Genomic DNA, 23,874 nt, shown 5'->3' on the forward strand with positions numbered 1-23,874 from the left:
CACAGGTACAGCACAGACAGCAGCAGTGACAGCCTCCCCCTGACACACTACTACACCATGACACTATAGACAGCAGCAGTGACAGCCTCCCCCTCACACACTACTACAACATGACACTATACACAGAACAGGTACCGCACAGACAGCAACAGTTCCAGCCTCCCCATCACACACACTACTACACCATAGCACATGCACACAGCAACAGTGCCAGTGTCTCCCTCACACACTACTACACTTTGTCACATTTACACAGCACAGACAGCAGCAGTGCCAGCCTCCCCCTAACACACACTACTACACCATGACACTATACACAGCAGCAGTGACAGCCTCCCCCTCACACACTACTACACCATGACACAATACACAGCACCACAGCAGCAGTGCCAGCCTCCCCCTCACACACTACTACACCATAACACTATACACAGAACAGACAGCAGCAGTGCCAGCCTCCCCCTCACACACTACTACACCATGACACATATACACAGCACAGACAGAAGTAGTGCCAGCCTCACCCTTACACACTACTACACCATGACACATATACACAGCACAGGTACAGCACAGACAGCAGCTGTGACAGCCTCCCCCTCACACACACTACTACACCATGACACATATACACAGCACAGGAATAGTACGGACAGCAGCAGTGCCAGCCTCCCCCTCACACACACTACTACACCATGACACTATACACAGCACAGACAGCAGCAGAGCCAGCCTCCCCCTCACACACTACTACACCATAACACTATACACAGCACAGATACAGAACAGACAGCAGCAGTGCCAGCCTCCCCCTCACACACTACTACACCATTACACATATACACAGCACAGACAGCAGCAGTGACAGCCTCCCCCTCACACACTACTACACCATGACACTATACACAGCACAGATACAGAACAGACAGCTGCAGTGCTAGCCTCCCCCTCACACACTCTACTACACCATGACACTATACACAGCATTGACAGCAGCAGTGACAGCCTCCCCCTCACACACACTACTATACCGTGACACATATACACAGCACAGACAGCAGCAGTGACAGCCTCCCCCTCACACACTACTACACCATGACACTATACAGGTAACCCTCAGTTTACGCCGGGGTTAGGTTCCAGAAGGAATGGTTGTAAATTGAAACCGTCATAAATTGAAACCCAGTTTATAATGTAAGTCAATGGGAAGTGAGGGAGATAGGTTCCAGGCCCCTCTCAAAATTGTCATAAGTAACACCTAATACATTATTTTTAAAGCTTTGAAATGAAGACTTTAAATGCTAAACAGCATTATAAACCTAATAAAATAATCACACAACACAGATTATATAATTAAACTAAGTTAAATGAACAAAAACATTTGCTAAACAGCATTATAAACCTAACAAAATAATCACACAACACAGACTTCACTTGCATTTTTCTGCAAACAGTTCTTTCTATGCATTCCAATCTGGACTGATTTATAGACAGGAAGATCTTGTTCCTTTGAAATCTGCTTGATAGCTCAGGTCTGGTTAAACTGATTAATTTCAGCTTGCTTGGCTTTGCTGCAACACAAGCGGACAGCTCCACCTATTGGCTATTTTAATAAATGTGCTGCTTCTCAATGCTTTTCAATAGCAGTCACGTGACTGGAAAAAAACATAATTTATGTAAGAACTTACCTGATAAATTCATTTCTTTCATATTAACAAGAGTCCATGAGCTAGTGACGTATGGGATATACATTCCTACCAGGAGGGGCAAAGTTTCCCAAACCTTAAAATGCCTATAAATACACCCCTCACCACACCCACAAATCAGTTTAACGAATAGCCAAGAAGTGGGGTGATAAGAAAAAGTGCGAAGCATATAAAATAAGGAATTGGAATAATTGTGCTTTATACAAAAAAATCATAACCACCACAAAAAAGGGTGGGCCTCATGGACTCTTGTTAATATGAAAGAAATGAATTTATCAGGTAAGTTCTTACATAAATTATGTTTTCTTTCATGTAATTAACAAGAGTCCATGAGCTAGTGACGTATGGGATAATGACTACCCAAGATGTGGATCTTTCCACACAAGAGTCACTAGAGAGGGAGGGATAAAATAAAGACAGCCAATTCCTGCTGAAAATAATCCACACCCAAAATAAAGTTTAACAAAAAACATAAGCAGAAGATTCAAACTGAAACCGCTGCCTGAAGAACTTTTCTACCAAAAACTGCTTCAGAAGAAGAAAATACATCAAAATGGTAGAATTTAGTAAAAGTATGCAAAGAAGACCAAGTTGCTGCTTTGCAGATCTGGTCAACCGAAGCTTCATTCCTAAACGCCCAGGAAGTAGATACTGACCTAGTAGAATGAGCTGTAATTCTTTGAGGCGGAATTTTACCCGACTCAACATAGGCAAGATGAATTAAAGATTTCAACCAAGATGCCAAAGAAATGGCAGAAGCTTTCTGGCCTTTCCTAGAACCGGAAAAGATAACAAATAGACTAGAAGTCTTACGGAAAGATTTCGTAGCTTCAACATAATATTTCAAAGCTCTAACAACATCCAAAGAATGCAATGATTTCTCCTTAGAATTCTTAGGATTAGGACATAATGAAGGAACCACAATTTCTCTACTAATGTTGTTGGAATTCACAACTTTAGGTAAAAATTCAAAAGAAGTTCGCAACACCGCCTTATCCTGATGAAAAATCAGAAAAGGAGACTCACACGAAAGAGCAGATAATTCAGAAACTCTTCTAGCAGAAGAGATGGCCAAAAGGAACAAAACTTTCCAAGAAAGTAATTTAATGTCCAATGAATGCATAGGTTCAAACGGAGGAGCTTGAAGAGCTCCCAGAACCAAATTCAAACTCCAAGGAGGAGAAATTGACTTAATGACAGGTTTTATACGAACCAAAGCTTGTACAAAACAATGAATATCAGGAAGAATAGCAATCTTTCTGTGAAAAAGAACAGAAAGAGCAGAGATTTGTCCTTTCAAAGAACTTGCGGACAAACCCTTATCCAAACCATCCTGAAGAAATTGTAAAATTCTCGGTATTCTAAAAGAATGCCAAGAAAAATGATGAGAAAGACACCATGAAATATAAGTCTTCCAGACTCTATAATATATCTCTCGAGATACAGATTTACGAGCCTGTAACATAGTATTAATCACGGAGTCAGAGAAACCTCTATGACCAAGAATCAAGCGTTCAATCTCCATACCTTTAAATTTAAGGATTTCAGATCCGGATGGAAAAAAGGACCTTGTGACAGAAGGTCTGGTCTTAACGGAAGAGTCCATGGCTGGCAAGATGCCATCCGGACAAGATCCGCATACCAAAACCTGTGAGGCCATGCCGGAGCTATTAGCAGAACAAACGAGCATTCCCTCAGAATCTTGGAGATTACTCTTGGAAGAAGAACTAGAGGCGGAAAGATATAGGCAGGATGATACTTCCAAGGAAGTGATAATGCATCCACTGCCTCCGCCTGAGGATCCCGGGATCTGGACAGATACCTGGGAAGTTTCTTGTTTAGATGAGAGGCCATCAGATCTATCTCTGGGAGCCCCCACAATTGAACAATCTGAAGAAATACCTCTGGGTGAAGAGACCATTCGCCCGGATGCAACGTTTGGCGACTGAGATAATCCGCTTCCCAATTGTCTACACCTGGGATATGAACCGCAGAGATTAGACAGGAGCTGGATTCCGCCCAAACCAAAATTCGAGATACTTCTTTCATAGCCAGAGGACTGTGAGTCCCTCCTTGATGATTGATGTATGCCACAGTTGTGACATTGTCTGTCTGAAAACAAATGAACGATTCTCTCTTCAGAAGAGGCCAAAACTGAAGAGCTCTGAAAATTGCACGGAGTTCCAAAATATTGATCGGTAATCTCACCTCCTGAGATTCCCAAACTCCTTGTGCCGTCAGAGATCCCCACACAGCTCCCCAACCTGTGAGACTTGCATCTGTTGAAATTACAGTCCAGGTCGGAAGAACAAAAGAAGCCCCCTGAATTAAACGATGGTGATTTGTCCACCACGTTAGAGAGTGTCGAACAATCGGTTTTAAAGATATTAATTGAGATATCTTCGTGTAATCCCTGCACCATTGGTTCAGCATACAGAGCTGAAGAGGTCGCATGTGAAAACGAGCAAAGGGGATCGCGTCCGATGCAGCAGTCATAAGACCTAGAATTTCCATGCATAAGGCTACCGAAGGGAATGATTGTGACTGAAGGTTTCGACAAGCTGTAATCAATTTTAGACGTCTCTTGTCTGTTAAAGACAGAGTCATGGACACTGAATCTATCTGGAAACCCAGAAAGGTTACCCTTGTTTGAGGAATCAAAGAACTTTTTGGTAAATTGATCCTCCAACCATGATCTTGAAGAAACAACACAAGTCGATTCGTATGAGACTCTGCTAAATGTAAAGACGGAGCAAGTACCAAGATATCGTCCAAATAAGGAAATACCACAATACCCTGTTCTCTGATTACAGACAGAAGGGCACCGAGAATCTTTGTGAAAATTCTTGGAGCTGTAGCAAGGCCAAACGGTAGAGCCACAAATTGGTAATGCTTGTCTAGAAAAGAGAATCTCAGGAACTGATAATGATCTGGATGAATCGGAATATGCAGATATGCATCCTGTAAATCTATTGTGGACATATAATTCCCTTGCTGAACAAAAGGCAATATAGTCCTTACAGTTACCATCTTGAACGTTGGTATCCTTACATAACGATTCAATAATTTTAGATCCAGAACTGGTCTGAAGGAATTCTCCTTCTTTGGTACAATGAAGAGATTTGAATAAAACCCCATCCCCTGTTCCGGAACTGGAACTGACATAATTACTCCAGCCAACTCTAGATCTGAAACACAATTCAGAAATGCTTGAGCTTTCACTGGATTTACTGGGACATGGGAAAGAAAAAATCTCTTTGCAGGAGGTCTCATCTTGAAACCAATTCTGTACCCTTCTGAAACAATGTTCTGAATCCAAAGATTGTGAACAGAATTGATCCAAATTTCTTTGAAAAAACGTAACCTGCCCCCTACCAGCTGAACTGGAATGAGGGCCGTACCTTCATGTGAACTTAGAAGCAGGCTTTGCCTTTCTAGCAGGCTTGGATTTATTCCAGACTGGAGATGGTTTCCAAACTGAAACTGCTCCTGAGGACGAAGGATCAGGCTTTTGTTCTTTGTTGAAACGAAAGGAACGAAAACGATTGTTAGCCCTGTTTTTACCTTTAGACTTTTTATCCTGTGGTAAAAAAGTTCCTTTCCCACCAGTAACAGTTGAAATAATAGAATCCAACTGAGAACCAAATAATTTGTTTCCCTGGAAAGAAATGGAAAGTAGAGTTGATTTAGAAGCCATATCAGCATTCCAATTCTTAAGCCATAAAGCTCTTCTGGCTAAGATAGCCAGAGACATAAATCTAACATCAACTCTAATAATATCAAAAATGGCATCACAGATTAAATTATTAGCATGCTGGAGAAGAATAATAATATCATGAGAATCACGATTTGTTACTTGTTGCGCTAGAGTTTCCAACCAAAAAGTTGAAGCTGCAGCAACATCAGCCAATGATATAGCAGGTCTAAGAAGATTACCTGAACATAGATAAGCTTTTCTTAGAAAAGATTCAATTTTTCTATCTAAAGGATCCTTAAACGAGGTACCATCTGACGTAGGAATGGTAGTACGTTTAGCAAGGGTAGAAATAGCCCCATCAACTTTAGGGATTTTGTCCCAAAATTCTAACCTGTCAGGCGGAACAGGATATAATTGCTTAAAACGTTTAGAAGGAGTAAATGAATTACCCAATTTATCCCATTCCTTAGCAATTACTGCAGAAATAGCATTAGGAACAGGAAAGACTTCTGGAATAACCGCAGGAGCTTTAAAAACCTTATCCAAACGTATAGAATTAGTATCAAGAGGACTAGAATCCTCTATTTCTAAAGCAATTAGTACTTCTTTAAGTAAAGAGCGAATAAATTCCATCTTAAATAAATATGAAGATTTATCAGCATCAATCTCTGAGACAGAATCCTCTGAACTAGAAGAGTCCAAAGAATCAGAATGATGGTGTTCATTTAAAAATTCATCTGTAGAGAGAGAAGATTTAAAAGACTTTTTACGTTTACTAGAAGGAGAAATAACAGACAAAGCCTTCTTTATGGATTCAGAAACAAAATCTCTTATGTTATCAGGAACATTCTGCACCTTAGATGTTGAGGGAACTGCAACAGGCAATGGTACATCACTAAAGGAAATATTATCTGCTTTAACAAGTTTGTCATGACAATTATTACAAACAACAGCTGGAGAAATAGCTACCAAAAGTTTACAGCAGATACACTTAGCTTTGGTAGATCCAGCAGGCAGTGGTTTTCCTGTAGTATCTTCTGGCTCAGATGCAACGTGAGACATCTTGCAATATGTAAGAGAAAAAACAACATATAAAGCAAAATAAATCAAATTCCTTATAAGACAGTTTCAGGAATGGGAAAAAAATGCCAAACATCAAGCTTCTAGCAACCAGAAGCAAATGAAAATGAGACTGAAATAATGTGGAGACAAAAGCGACGCCCATATTTTTTGGCGCCAAATAAGACGCCCACATTATTTGGCGCCTAAATGCTTTTGGCGCCAAAAATGACGCCACATCCGGAACGCCGACATTTTTGGCGCAAAATAACGTCAAAAAATGACGCAACTTCCGGCGACACGTATGACGCCGGAAACGGAAATGAATTTTTGCGCCAAAAAAATCCGCGCCAAAAATGACGCAATAAAATGAAGCATTTTCAGCCCCCGCGAGCCTAACAGCCCACAGGGAAAAAAGTCAAATTTTTGAGGTAAGACAAAATATGATAATTTAAAGCATAATCCCAAATATGAAACTGACTGTCTGGAAATAAGGAAAGTTGAACATTCTGAGTCAAGGCAAATAAATGTTTGAATACATATATTTAGAACTTTATAAATAAAGTGCCCAACCATAGCTTAGAGTGTCACAGAAAATAAGACTTACTTACCCCAGGACACTCATCTACATGTTTGTAGAAAGCCAAACCAGTACTGAAACGAGAATCAGTAGAGGTAATGGTATATATGAGAGTATATCGTCGATCTGAAAAGGGAGGTAAGAGATGAATCTCTACGACCGATAACAGAGAACCTATGAAATAGACCCCGTAGAAGGAGATCACTGCATTCAATAGGCAATACTCTCCTCACATCCCTCTGACATTCACTGCACGCTGAGAGGAAAACCGGGCTCCAACTTGCTGCGGAGCGCATATCAACATAGAATCTAGCACAAACTTACTTCACCACCTCCCTTGGAGGCAAAGTTTGTAAAACTGATTTGTGGGTGTGGTGAGGGGTGTATTTATAGGCATTTTAAGGTTTGGGAAACTTTGCCCCTCCTGGTAGGAATGTATATCCCATACGTCACTAGCTCATGGACTCTTGTTAATTACATGAAAGAAAGGTTGTTATTCTGAAACGTGTAAATTGAACCGTTGTAAAACGAGGGTCACCTGTACACAGCACAGACAGCAGCAGTGCCAGCCTCCCCCTCACACACACACTACTACACCATGACACATATACACAGCACAGGCACAGTACACATAGCAGAAGTGTCGGACTCCCCCTCACATACTACTACACCATGACACTATACACAGCACAGGTATAGCACAGATAGCAGCAGTGCCAGCCTCCTCCTCACACACACACTACTACACCATGACACATATACACAGTCCAGACAGAAGCAGTGACAGCCTCCCCCTCACACACACTACTACACCATGACACTATACACAGCACAGAGAGCAGCAGTGTCAGCCTCCCCCTTACACACACTACTACACCATGACACTATACACAGCACAGACAGCAGCAGTATCAGCCTCCCCCTCACACACACTACTACACCATGACACATATACACAGCACAGACAGCAGCAGTGCCAGACTCCCCCTCACACACTACTACACCATGACACATATACACAGTCCAGACAGCAGCAGTGTCAGCCTCCCCCTCACACATACTACTACACCATGACACTATACACAGCACAGACAGCAGTAGTGTCAGCCTCCCCCTCACAAACACTACTACACCATGACACTATACACAGCACAGGTATAGCACAGACAGCAGCAGTGCCAGCCTCCCCCTCACACACACTACTACTACACCATGACACTATACACAACACAGACAGCAGCAGTGTCAGCCTCCCCCTCACACACACTACTACACCATGACACTATACACAACACAGACAGCAGCAGTGTCTGCCTCCCCCTCACACACACTTCTACACCATGACACTATACACACCACAGACAACAGCAGCAGCACTGGCTTCCCCTTCACACACACTACTACACCATGACACATATACATAGCACAGGTACAGCACATACAGCAGCAGTGCCAGCCTCCCCCTCACACACTAGTACACCATGACACATATACACAGCACAGGAATAGTACGGACAGCAGCAGTGACAGCCTCCCCCTCACACACACTACTACACCATGACACTATACACAGCACAGACAGCAGCAGAGCCAGCCTCCCCCTCACACACTACTATACCATGACACATATACACAGCACAGACAGCAGCAGTGACAGCCTCCCCCTCACACACTACTACACCATGACACTATACACAGCACAGATACAGAACAGACAGCTGCAGTGCCAGCCTCCCCCTCACACACTCTACTACACCATGACACTATACACAGCACAGACAGCAGCAGTGACAGCCTCCCCCTCACACACACTACTATACCGTGACACATATACACAGCACAGGTACAGCACAGACAGCAGCAGTGACAGCCTCCCCCTCACACACTACTACACCATGACACTATACACAGCACAGACAGCAGCAGTGCCAGCCTCCCCCTCACACACACACACACACACTACTACACCATGACACATATACACAGCACAGGCACAGTACACATAGCAGAAGTGTCGGACTCCCCCTCACATACTACTACACCATGACACTATACACAGCACAGGTATAGCACAGATAGCAGCAGTGCCAGCCTCCTCCTCACACATACACTACTACACCATGACACATATACACAGTCCAGACAGAAGCAGTGCCAGCCTCCCCCTTACACACACTACTACACCATGACACTATACACAGCACAGACAGCAGCAGTATCAGCCTCCCCCTCACACACACTACTACACCATGACAGATATACACAGCACAGACAGCAGCAGTGCCAGACTCCCCCTCACACACTACTACACCATGACACATATACACAGTCCAGACAGCAGCAGTGCCAGCCTCCCCCTCACACATACTACTACACCATGACACTATACACAGCACAGACAGCAGCAGTGTCAGCCTCCCCCTCACACACACTACTACACCATGACACTATACACAGCACAGACAGCAGCAGTGTCAGCCTCCCCCTCACACACACTACTACACCATGACAGTATACACAGCACAGGTATAGCACAGACAGCAGCAGTGCCAGCCTCCCCCTCACACACACTACTACTACTACACCATGACACTATACACAACACAGACAGCAGCAGTGTCAGCCTCCCCCTCACACACACTACTACACCATGACACTATACACAACACAGACAGCAGCAGTGTCAGCCTCCCCCTCACACACACTTCTACACCATGACACTATACACAGCACAGACAACAGCAGCAGCACTGGCTTCCCCTTCACACACACTACTACACCATGACACATATACATAGCACAGGTACAGCACAGACAGCAGCAGTGTCAGCCTCCCCCTCACACACACTACTACACCATGACAGTATACATAGCACAGACAGCAGCAGTGCCAGCCTCCCCCTCACACACACTACTACTACTACACCATGACACTATACACAACACAGACAGCAGCAGTGTCAGCCTCCCCCTCACACACACTACTACACCATGACACTATACACAACACAGACAGCAGCAGTGTCAGCCTTCCCCTCACACACACTTCTACACCATGACACTATACACAGCACAGACAACAGCAGCAGCACTGGCTTCCCCTTCACACACACTACTACACCATGACACATATACATAGCACAGGTACAGCACAGACAGCAGCAGTGTCATCCTCCCCCTCACACACACTACTACACCATGACAGTATACACAGCACAGGTATAGCACAGACAGCAGCAGTGCCAGCCTCCCCCTCACACACACTAATACTACTACACCATGACACTATACACAACACAGACAGCAGCAGTGTCAGCCTCCCCCTCACACACACTACTACACCATGACACTATACACAGCACAGACAGCAGCAGTGTCAGCCTCCCCCTCACACACACTTCTACACCATGACACTATACACAGCACAGACAACAGCAGCAGCACTGGCTTCCCCTTCACACACACTACTACACCATGACACATATACATAGCACAGGTACAGCACAGACAGCAGCAGTGTCAGCCTCCCCCTCACACACACTACTACACCATGACACTATACACAGCACAGACAGCAGCAGTGTCAGCCTCCCCCTCACACACACTACTACACCATGACAGTATACATAGCACAGGTATAGCACAGATAGCAGCAGTGCCAGCCTCCCCCTCACACATACTACTACACCATGACACTATACACAACACAGAAAGCAGCAGTGTCAGCCTCCCCCTCACACACACTACTACACCATGACACATATACACAGCACAGGTATAGCACAGACAACAGCAGAAGAGCTGGCTTCCCCTTCACACACACTACTACACCATGACACATATACATAACACAGGTACAGCACAGACAGCATCGGTGCCAGTCTCCCATCACACACACTACTACACCATGACATATATACCGACAGCAGAGGGGCCAGCCTCCCTTCACACGCACACTACTACACCATGACATATATACCGACAGCAGAGGGGCCAGCCTCCCCCTCACACACACTACTACACCATGACACATATACATACAGCAGCAGTGCCAGCCTCCCCTCACACACACTACTATACCATGTTACATATACAGAAAGCAGCAGTGCCAGCCTCCCCCTCACACACTACTACACCATAACACTATACACAGCAGCAGTGCCAGCCTCCCCCTCACACACTACTACACCATAACACTATACACAGCACAGACAGCAGTAGTAGTGCCAGTCTCCCCCACACACACACTACTACACCATGACACATAAACACAGCACAGACCGCAGTAGTGCCAGCCTCCCCCTCACACACTACTACACCATGACACATATAGACAGCAGTAGTGCCAGCCTCCCCCTCACACACACTACTACACCATGACACTATACACAGCACAGACAGCAGCAGTGCCAGCCTCCCCCTCACACACACTACTACACCATGACACTATACACAGCACAGGTACAGCACAGGTACAGCACAGACAGCAGCAGTGACAGCCTCCCCCTCACACACTACTACACCATGACACTATAGACAGCAGTAGTGCAAGCCTCCCCCTCACACACACTACTACACCATGACACTATACACAGCACAGACAGCAGCAGTGCCAGCCTCCCCCTCACACACACTACTACACCATGACACTATACACAGCACAGGTACAGCACAGACAGCAGCAGTGACAGCCTCCCCCTCACACACTACTACACCATGACACTATAGAATGCAGCAGTGCCAGCCTCCCCCTCACACACTACTACAACATGACACTATACACAGCACAGGTACCGTCCAGACAGCAACAGTTCCAGCCTCCCCATCACACACACTACTACACCATAGCACATGCACACAGCAACAGTGCCAGTGTCTCCATCACACACTACTACACCTTGTCACATTTACACAGCACAGGAATAGCACAGACAGCAGCAGTGCCAGCCCCCCCCTCACACACACTACTACACCATGACACTATACACAGCACAGACAGCAGCAGTGACAGCCTCCCCCTCACACACTACTACACCATGACACAATACACAGCACAGACAGCAGCAGTGCCAGCCTCCCCCTCACACACTACTACACCATGACACTATACACAGCACAGACAGCAGCAGTGCCAGCCTCCCCCTCACACACTACTACACCATGACACATATACACAGCACAGGAATAGCACGGACAGCAGCAGTGACAGCCTCCCCCTCACACACTACTACACCATGACACTATACACAGCACAGACAGCAAGCAGTAGTGACAGCCTCCCCCTCACACACTACTACACCATGACACTATACACAGCACAGACAGCAAGCAGTAGTGACAGCCTCCCCCTCACACACTACTACACCATGACACATATACACAGCACAGACAGCAGCAGTGCCAGCCTCCCCCTCACACACTACTACACCATAACACTATACACAGCACAGATACAGAACAGACAGCAGCAGTGCCAGCCTCCCCCTCACACACTACTACAATATGACACTATACACAGCACAGACAGCAGTAGGGTTGCCACCTGTCCCTTAAAATACAGAACACTTATAAGTTACACATGCTGCAGGGAGGAATATGAATAGTGCTGCTGTCCAGAAACACAATACATGTTCCTCCCTGCACACCCTGAAGCATGTGTAACTCATAAGTTTCCAGGAAAACATGGCTGAGGTGGCAACCCTAGACAGCAGCAGTGCCAGCCTCCCCCTCACACACACTACTACACCATGACACATATACACAACACAGGTATAGCACAGACAGCAGCGGTGCCAGCCACCCCCTCACACAAACTACTACACCATGACACTATACACAGCACAGGCAGCAGCAGTGTCAGCCTCCCCCTCACACACACTACTACACCATGACAGTATACACAGCACAGGTATAGCATAGACAGCAGCGGTGCCAGCCACCCCCTCACACAAACTACTACACCATGACACTATACACAGCACAGACAGCAGCAGCAGTGTCAGCCTCCCCCTCACACACACTACTACACCATGACAGTATACACAGTACAGGTATAGCACAGACAGCAGCAGTGCCAGCCTCCCCCTCACACACTACTACACCATGACACTATACACAGCACAGACAGCAGCAGTGTCAGCCTCCCCCTCACACACACTACTACACCATGACACTATACACAACACAGACAGCAGCAGTGTCAGCCTCCCCCTCACACACACTACTACACCATGACACATATACACAGCACAGGTATAGCACAGACAACAGCAGCAGAGCTGGCTTCCCCTTCACACACATTACTACACCATGACACATATACACAGCACAGGTATAGCACAGACAACAGCAGCAGAGCTGGCTTCCCCTTCACACACACTACTACACCATGACACATATACATAGCACAGGTACAGCACAGACAGCAGCAGTGCCAGCCTCTCCTCTCACAAACTACTACACCATGACACATATACATACAGCATCGGTGCCAGTCTCCCATCACACACACTACTACACCATGACATATATACCGACAGCAGAGGGGCCAGCCTCCCTTCACACGCACACTACTACACCATGACACATATACATACAGCAGCAGTGCCAGCCTCCCCCTCACACACACTACTACACCATGACACATATACATACAGCAGCAGTGCCAGCCTCCCCTCACACACACTACTATACCATGTTACATATACAGAAAGCAGCGGTACCAGCCTCCCCCTCACACACACTACTACACCATGACACATATACCGACAGCAGCAGTGCCAGCCTCCCTTCACAGTTCACACACACACTACTACACCATGTCACATATACAGACAGCAGCAGTGCCTGCCTCCCCCTCACACACACTACTACACCATGTCACAAATACCGACAGCAGCTGTGCCAGCCTCCCTTCACACACACACTACTACACAATGTCACATATACAGAAAGCAGCGGTATCAGCCTCCCCCTCACACACACTAATTCACCATGACACACATACAAAGCACAGGTACAGCACAGACAGCAGCAGAGACCGCCACTCCCTCGCACACACTACTACACCATGACACATATACAGACAGCAGCGGTGCCAGCCTCCCTTCACACACACACTACTACACCATGTCACATATACAGACAGCAGCAGTGCCAGCCTCCCCCTCACACACACACACTACTATACCATGAGACATATACATAGCACAGGTACAGCACAGACAGCAGCAGAGACTGCCACCCCCTCACACACACTACTACACCATGACACATATACAGACAGCAGCAGTGCCAGCCTCCCTCTCACACACTACAACACCATGACACATATACACAACACCGACATCAGAAATGCCAGCCTCCCCCTCACACACACTACTACACCATGACACTATACACAGCACAGACAGCAGCAGTGCCAGCCTCCCCCCTCACACACACTACTACACCATGACACTATACACAGCACAGACAGCAGCAGTGTCAGCCTCCCCCTCACACAAACTACTACACCATGACACTATACACAGCACAGACAGCAGCAGTGCCAGCCTCACCCTCATACACACTACTACACCATGACACTACAGCAGCAGTGCCAGCCTCCCCCTCACACACACTACTACACCATGACACATATGCATAGCACATACAGCAGCAGTGCCAGTCTCCCCCTCACACACACTACTACACCATAATACTATACACAGCACAGACAGCAGCAGTGCCAGCCTCACCCTCATACACACTACTACACCATGACACTATACACAGCACAGACAGCAGCAGTGTCAGCCTCCCCCTCACACAAACTACTACACCATGACACTATACACAGCACAGACAGCAGCAGTGCCAGCCTCACCCTCATACACACTACTACACTATGACACTATACACAGCACAGACAGCAGCAGTGTCAGCCTCCCCCTCACACAAACTACTACACCATGACACTATACACAGCACAGACAGCAGCAGTGCCAGCCTCACCCTCATACACACTACTACACCATGACACTACAGCAGCAGTGCCAGCCTCCCCCTCACACACACTACTACACCATGACACATATGCATAGCACATACAGCAGCAGTGCCAGTCTCCCCCTCACACACACTACTACACCATAATACTATACACAGCACAGACAGCAGCAGTGCCAGCCTCACCCTCATACACACTACTACACCATGACACTATACACAGCACAGACAGCAGCAGTGTCAGCCTCCCCCTCACACAAACTACTACACCATGACACTATACACAGCACAGACAGCAGCAGTGCCAGCCTCACCCTCATACACACTACTACACTATGACACTATACACAGCACAGACAGCAGCAGTGTCAGCCTCCCCCTCACACAAACTACTACACCATGACACTATACACAGCACAGACAGCAGCAGTGCCAGCCTCACCCTCATACACACTACTACACCATGACACTACAGCAGCAGTGCCAGCCTCCCCCTCACACACACTACTACACCATGACACATATGCATAGCACATACAGCAGCAGTGCCAGTCTCCCCCTCACACACACTACTACACCATAATACTATACACAGCACAGACAGCAGCAGTGCCAGCCTCACCCTCATACACACTACTACACCATGACACTATACACAGCACAGACAGCAGCAGTGTCAGCCTCCCCCTCACACAAACTACTACACCATGACACTATACACAACACAGACAGCAGCAGTGTCAGCCTCCCCCTCACACACACTACTACACCATGACACTATACACAGCACAGACAGCAGCAGTGTCAGCCTCCCCCTCACACACACTACTACACCATGACACATATACACAGCACAGGTATAGCACAGATAGCAGCAGTGCCAGCCTCCTCCTCACACACACTACTACAACATGCCACTATACACAGCACAGTGCCAGGATGGCATTCATCCCCCTACACCGACTGATGCAGCATACATTTTATGGTTGTTGTGACAGTCTCCCCGCTGGTCTAGCTACAGAATAATCCTCAGTGTGCATTTGCACTGATAGGGGAGCGGCAAACAATGTTTAATGCACAGGCCGGTCACCCTATTCATATCACATCCGCATTTATTTATAGGATTTGCAGCTGCTGCCCTGAGCCCTTTGAAAACTATGATCTGTCACCGGCCGATGCAGGGAGTGTGACAAATTGGTGTAGGCTAAGTATGTAGCAATCTGGGGATACCAGAGATTCGTATCCAAGTTCTATCACCTGCCATAGAGAGTCAGCAAACGAGGCTTCCGTGGGAGGGGGGGGAAAGGATAATTCTACTTAAAGGGATATAAACAAAAAAAAAATGATTTCATGATTCAGTTAGAGCATGCAATTTTAAACAACGTTCTAATTTTTTTAATAACATTTTCTTTTGTTCTCTTGGTATCAGGGATAAAAGCTTAGGAGACGGCCCATTTCTGGAGCCCTATATGGCAGTGCAGCAGTTTTGCAAGAATGTTATTCATTTGTAGGAACACTATATGGCAGCACTATTTCCCGAACATATCTCTTCAACAAAGAATAGCATTAGAACAAAGCAAATATGATAATAGAAGTCAATTGGAAACTTTTTTTTTAAATGATATGTTCTGTATGAATAATAAAATATATATATATATATCCCTTTAATGCAATTGCAAACACAGGAAAGCTGTAGTGTGTTTGAACTCTCAGATATTACTTTAAAGGGACGTAAAATTGTAAAAAGAAAATGCTATAATGTAACAAATTGTGTCATTGCCCAATTGATTGACTATAACAGTGTTTTACCCCTGCAAAGAAATCAAATACATCAGAATATAAACCAGCAATGCACTACTGGGAGCTAGCTGAGCACAACTGGTGAGCCAATCAGAAAAGGCATATTTATGTAGCCACCAATCGCCAGCTAGTTCCCACTAGTGAATTGCTTCTGAGCCTACCTAGGTATGCTTTTAAAAAATGCAGGCATCCAGCAGCAGTACAGAACTTGTCAAATATGACTGTTACTGTGTATAAAAACCCTGCGACAGCGAGTCACAGCGATCGTATTCTGAAAATGGAGCCTAGATACTAACACGCTGCAATGCATGCTGGTATCACGCTCACAAGGCAATCACTGGATGTCACAGAAGTGTGGCAGTCACGTAATGCAGAAAAAAAGAGCTCAATGGTCATGTGCTCAATGTCTTGGCCCCTCCCCTTCTCTCTCAGTTAACATTTACAATAAAAATAGTGTTTAATTAAAGGGACATTAAACCCCCCCAAAAATATTTCATGTGTAGTTGCGCATATTTCTGAACCTCGCCAGTTTGGCCTTACTTTCGCCAGTATATCATATGACGGCATGCGCTATGTGATTCACCTAATGTGCGAGGTAAACTTACGGGCGACGTGGGTTTCAGCAGTTGCTCTGTAAATTACGCAACATATGTGATCACGCCCCATGTATCAAAATACCTCTAGGTAAATTCTAAATTCTACAAATAAATACTTTTGTGTAGCAGTTTTGAATTGGTTGATCACTTACAATCTAAGCATAGCAAATGTCAGCGTTAAACCAATAATTCCATCTTTGTGGTATTTAGTCGATATCTGTGATAAATTACTTGGAAACCTAGACATATGGCGTAGTCATAAAATCACGATATCAATTAAAAGGGACAGTGCAGTCTAAATTAAACTTTCATGGTTCAGATAGTGCGTGCAATTTTAAAACATTTTACCAACTTACTCCTATTCTCAAAATTTGCTTTGTTCTCTTGGTGTCCTTTTTTTTAAAGAGTATATCTAGGTAGGCTGATAAGAACTTGCAGGTGTCTTTAAGCATTCTATGGGAGCAGTGTTTGCCACTACGTGAAGTTGCTACAGACATCGCAGCAAACACTCCTGCCAGATGACTAAAGACACGTGCACGGTCCTGAGCTCATGGAGGATTACTCTTTAACAAAGGATAGCAAAAGAACTAAGCAAAAATTTTAATAGAAGCAACAAGTTGTTTAAAAAGTCATGCTCTATTCTTTCCATTTAAGTTACATTTTTAATGTACTGTCCCTTTAATTTATTTGGTGGTTATTTTTCTTTAGCTACACTAGTTTTGTACAAAAAAGGTTATAGAGAAAAAAAAAATTGTTTTTTATTTTATGTACCCATATAGGGTATCGCAAGAAAGACCTGTTTGTCTGTTAAAAATGGTTTATAATATATATGGGTGCACTTAAAGGGACATTCCAGCAAAAATTGGAATCCCTATGGATGCATTTCAGTTTTGAATAGTACCATTTTTGTAATATACATGTATTAGCTGTTTCAAAAGTGTATTTAAGTATGCAACGTGCACCAGCATTTTAAACACATCACTTGCTCAGAGAGCCTAAGGTTCTTGTACCTTCTGGTATTTACTCAATGTAATTGCTGACATGATACAAGCCCCACTGGTGCTCTGAGCAGCTGCAGTATTTAAAATGCACTGAGAAGATCTAGTTATGCTTTACATGCAGAGAAAAATGCTAACACTAAAACAGTGATAACGTTTACTAAAAGCATTTTTCAAGGACATGTATATTGTAAACATGTTTCTATTCAAAGATGTAATTCATTTATGTGCATTTAAATTTTGACCGGGATGTCCCTTTAACAAGAAAGCAAAAAATTGCAAAATGGCATGTGACATTTAAAGGGATAGTAAAGTCCAAATTAAACTGTCATGATTCAGATAGGGCATGTAATTGTAAACAACTTTCTTATTTACTTTAATCATGAAATGTGCTTTGTTCTTTTGTTATTCTTAGTTGAAAGCTAAACCTACATAGGCTCATATGTTAATTTCTAAGCCCTTGAAGTCCACCTCTTCTCTGAATGCATTTGACAGTTTTTCACAGCTAGGGGCTGTTAGTTCAAGTGTTTCATATAAATAACATTGTGCACATGCACGAATTGCCTGAAATGCACGTCTGTCAAAAGATCTGAGATAAGGAGGCAGTCAGCAGAAGCTTAGATACAAGATAATTACAGAGGTAAAATAAAGTATATTTCTATAACAGTGTTGGTTATGCAAAACTAAAGGGATTATCTATCTTTTTAAACAATTTTAGTGTTGACTGTCCCTTTAAGAACAGAAACTGGGGGGGGGCACTGTACTTAAGGGGTTAAATGAAATGTGGTTAGGGTTATGCTTAACACCTGGTGACACTTTTTTAAACACTTTACAACCACTGAATTAGTAAACACTTTGCTGCACCACCGATGTAAACTTAGCCCATGTATTTAACCCGTAGATGTTAAACACATAGCTAAAGTTCTGCTTGGAGCCACTACACAATGCAGCAAGACACAACCTGTGATTGGCAGGTACATGCGTATCAAGCTCCTAATTGGCCCACTGATCGCAACACTGCAATGTGTTGCGGCTCCCAAAGGGACCTTAGCTAACCGTTTGTACATTTCATTGCAGCTCTTCTCGCTGTTAGTTCAAGGATTAAGTGAGAACAAGAGCTGTTGCCGTCTTGCAGTAAATTAAACAGATGTTTTCATTTGTTTATCTTCTCATGTTTGCTAATCAGATGTAATCTTAACAACTGCTGTTATGGCAACATATCCTATCAGCCATCCATCAATTTCCTTCTTAAGTGAAATTACTGAATTACCAGGACCTGAAATGAACAACTCACTGGATCTAGTTACCAAAAACTACTGCTATGGGAGATATCCATAAACAAAAACCATATTGAGCTGCACACTTAAGAGTTTAGGTGGGACAGCATTACAGTGTGTGTCTGATGCAACTTCCTGTGTTTACAGTAGTGCTGTACTCCCACAGATACTCAGCCCTGGCATACAATGCAGTGCGGTGTGGTATAACTTTCTCCGCAGCCCACACACTTGAAGGAATTAGGACAAAGCAAAACAAAAACCCAATATGCTTACTGGATTCAGAAGCTCAGAGAAAAAATAAAGTGACAATTTTGTCTGTCTCACTGTGCATGTTTCTCTCTGATCCTTTTTGTACACAGAGACATAGACACAGTCAACACACATATACAGAGAAACACACACATACACACACAGAAACACATACATACACACACAGAGACACACACATACACAGAGACACACACATAGAGACACACACATACAATGACACACACACATAGAGACGCTCACACACAAAGAGACACACATACAACAGACACACAACAGAGACACATACATACACACACATACACAGACACACACATACACACAGAAACACATACATACACACAGAAACACATACATACACACAGAAACACATACATACACACAGAAACACATACATACACACAGAAAAACACACATACAAGCACATATACACACACACACACATACATACACACACAGAGACACACACATACACACACAGAGACACACACAAACAGAAACACATACATACACACACATACAGGCACACACAGAGACACATACATATACACACATACAACAGACACACACTATGTTTGTAGCTACTACGGCTACACACACACTACATAAAACACAAAACCACACATAACAAACACACGCTACACAAGATACACAAAATAAACACACCACACACATCTATCTGTATTTTCTACCTGTATATACAAACACAGAGTATTACAGTTCTCTTTTCATCGCAGAACCGAAGGGTCAGAACTGCAGTCTAGACCCAAGGAGTGGCAAATGCTATTAACTTCACAATAATTATACCAAGCCATCTACAATGCTAGGGTAGAGAGGGGGGGGCTGTGCTGTACAAGTACTATGCAGGGGAGGCTGGCATTGCTGCTATTTGTGGTGTACCTGTGCTGTGTATATGTGTCATGGTGTAGTAGTGTGCGTGTGAGGGGGAGGCCGGCACTGCTGCTGCCTGTGCTGTACCAATGCTGTGTATATGTGACATGGTGTAGTAGTGTGTGAGGGGGAGGCTGGCACTACTGCTGTCTGTGCTGTATATATGTGACATGGTGTAGTAGTGTGTGTGAGGGGGAGGCTGGCACTACTGCTGTCCGTGCTGTACCTATGCTGTGTATATATGTCATGGTGTATTAGTGTAAGGGGGAGGCTGGCACTGCTGCTGTCTGTGCTGTGTATATGTGACATGGTGTATTATTAATTATGAGGGGGAGGCTGGCACTGCTGCTGTCTGTGGTGTACCTGTGCTGTGTATATGTGTCATGGTGTAGTAGTGTGTTTGTGCTGTGTGTGTAAGGGGGAAGAGGACACTGTGCTGTACCTATGCTATGTATATGTGTCATGGTGTAGTAGTGTGTGAGGGGGAGGCTGACACTGCTGCTGGCTGTGCTGTACCTATGCTGTGTATAGTGTCATGGTGTAGTAGTGTGTTTGTGCTGTGTAGTGGTGTTTGTGTGTGTGTGTGTAAGGGGGAAGAGGACACTGTGCTGTACCTATGCTGTGTATAGTGTCATGGTGTAGTAGTGTGTTTGTGCTGTGTAGTGGTGTGTGTGTGTAAGAAAGAAGAGGACACTGTGCAGTACCTATGCTGTTTATATGTGTCATGGTGTAGGAGTGTGTGTGTGAGGGGGAGACTGGCACTGCTGCTGTCTGTGCTGTATATATGTGACATGGTGTAGTAGTGTGTGTGATGGAGAGGCTGGCACTGCTGCTGTCTGTGCTGTGTATGTGTGTTATGGTGTAGTAGTGTGTGAGGGGGAGGCTGGCACTGCTGATGTCTGTGCTGTACCCATGCTGTGTATAGTGTCATGGTGTAGTAGTGTGTTTGTGCCGTGTAGGATATTGTGCATGTAAGTAGTAGTGTGTGTGTGTGGGGGGGGGGGGAGGCTGGCACTGCTGATGTCTGTGCTGTACCTATGCTGTGTATAGTGTCATGGTGTAGTAGTGTGTTTGTGCCGTGTAGGATATTGTGCATGTAAGTAGTAGTGTGTGTGTGGGGGGGGGGGGAGGCTGGCACTGCAGCTGTCTGTGCTGTACCTGTGCTGTGTATAGTGTCATGGTGTAGTGTGTGTGAGGGGGAGGCCGGCACTGCTGCCGTCTGTGCTGTACCTGTGCTGTGTATAGTGTCATGGTGTAGTAGTGTGTTTGTGCCATGTAGGATATTGTGCATGTAAGTAGTAGTGTGTGTGGGGGGGGAGGCTGGCACTGCTGATGTCTGTGCTGTACCTATGCTGTGTATAGTGTCATGGTGTAGTAGTGTGTTTGTGCCGTGTAGGATATTGTGCATGTAAGTAGTAGTGTGTGGGGGGGGGGGGGGAGGCTGGCACTGCTGCTGTCTGTGCTGTACCTGTGCTGTGTTTATTGTCAAGGTGTAGTGTGTGTGAGGGGGAGGCCGGCACTGCTGCTGTCTGTGCTGTACCTGTGCTGTGTATAGTGTCATGGTGTAGTAGTGTGTTTGTGCCGTGTAGGATATTGTGCATGTAAATAGTAGGGGGGGCTGGCACTGCTGCTGTCTGTGCTGTGTATGTGTGACATGGTGTAGTAGTGTGTGAGGGGGAGGCTGGCACTGGTGATGTCTGTGCTGTACCTATGCTGTGTATAGTGTCATGGTGTAGTAGTGTGTTTGTGCCGTGTAGGATATTGTGCATGTAAGTAGTAGTGTGTGTGTGTGTGTGTGTGGAGGCTGGCACTGCTGCTGTCTGTGCTGTACCTGTGCTGTGTATAGTGTTATGGTGTAGTCACTACACATACACTACACTGTAGTGTATGTGTTTGTGCTGTGTGTGGGGGAAGAGAACACTGTGCTGCCTACACATGCAACGGGTTATAGTGGATGCAGATCCTCACATGTGTTTTCTATCAGTTTATAATATAAAGTAGTGGGGGGAAGCAACCGTTACACTTGAGGGGGGTGAAGCTCTGAATGAACTCTTGCTGCTGCCTATCGGATGATCAGCTTTAGCTCCCAAATGATTTCCTTAGGTAGAGAACTAGTGGGTGATAGAGGAAGCGTATAGACTTTGCAGTTATGACATTAGCATCCAGTAAGAGCAGACTATACGCTACATATTAATAAACTAGGGGTTGTGGTCAGACTGTATTACAGAGTGTGTATCCTCTCTCTGTGTCACCCCCCATACTGTGCGCCTGATTCCGCAGATACGAATCACCCCAACACCACGTCATGGATCACTGCAGGAAATTCAGACCCCACTGCAAGGCGTACTCATAACTTCCCTACATACCTCTCCTAATACACACTAAAATGGATGGTTCACCCAAGGAACATTAACTATGTAACTGCTGAAAGCAGCAGTATATTATAATACAATAGTTGCTGTCTACACCCCTATAGGATCCCCTCTTACACACCAGATGTTCCCATACACTTTTATAGGATTCCCACTTACACACCCGCTGTCTCCATACACTTCTATAGGATCCCCTCTTACATACACCAGCTGTCTCCATACACCTCTATAGGATCCCCTCTTACATACACCAGCTGTCTCCATACACCTCTATAGGATCCCCTCTTACATACAACAGCTGTCTCCATACACCTCTATAGGATCCCCTCTTACATACACCCGCTGTCTCCATATACTTCTATAGGATCCCCTCTTACATACACCAGCTGTCTCCATACACCTCTATAGGGTCCCCTCTTACATACACCAGCTGTCTCCAAACACCTCTATAGGATCCCCTCTTACACACACCAGCTGTCTCCAAACACCTCTATAGGATCCCCTCTTACACACCAGCTGTCTCCATACACCTCTATAGGATCCCCTCTTACATACACCCGCTGTCTCCATACACCTCTATAGGATCCCCTCTTACATACACCAGCTGTCTCCATACACCTCTATAGGATCCCCTCTTACATA

The sequence above is a fragment of the Bombina bombina genome, chromosome 7, assembly GCF_027579735.1.
Source record: "Bombina bombina isolate aBomBom1 chromosome 7, aBomBom1.pri, whole genome shotgun sequence".
In the NCBI taxonomy this organism is placed as follows: Eukaryota; Metazoa; Chordata; class Amphibia; order Anura; family Bombinatoridae; genus Bombina; species Bombina bombina.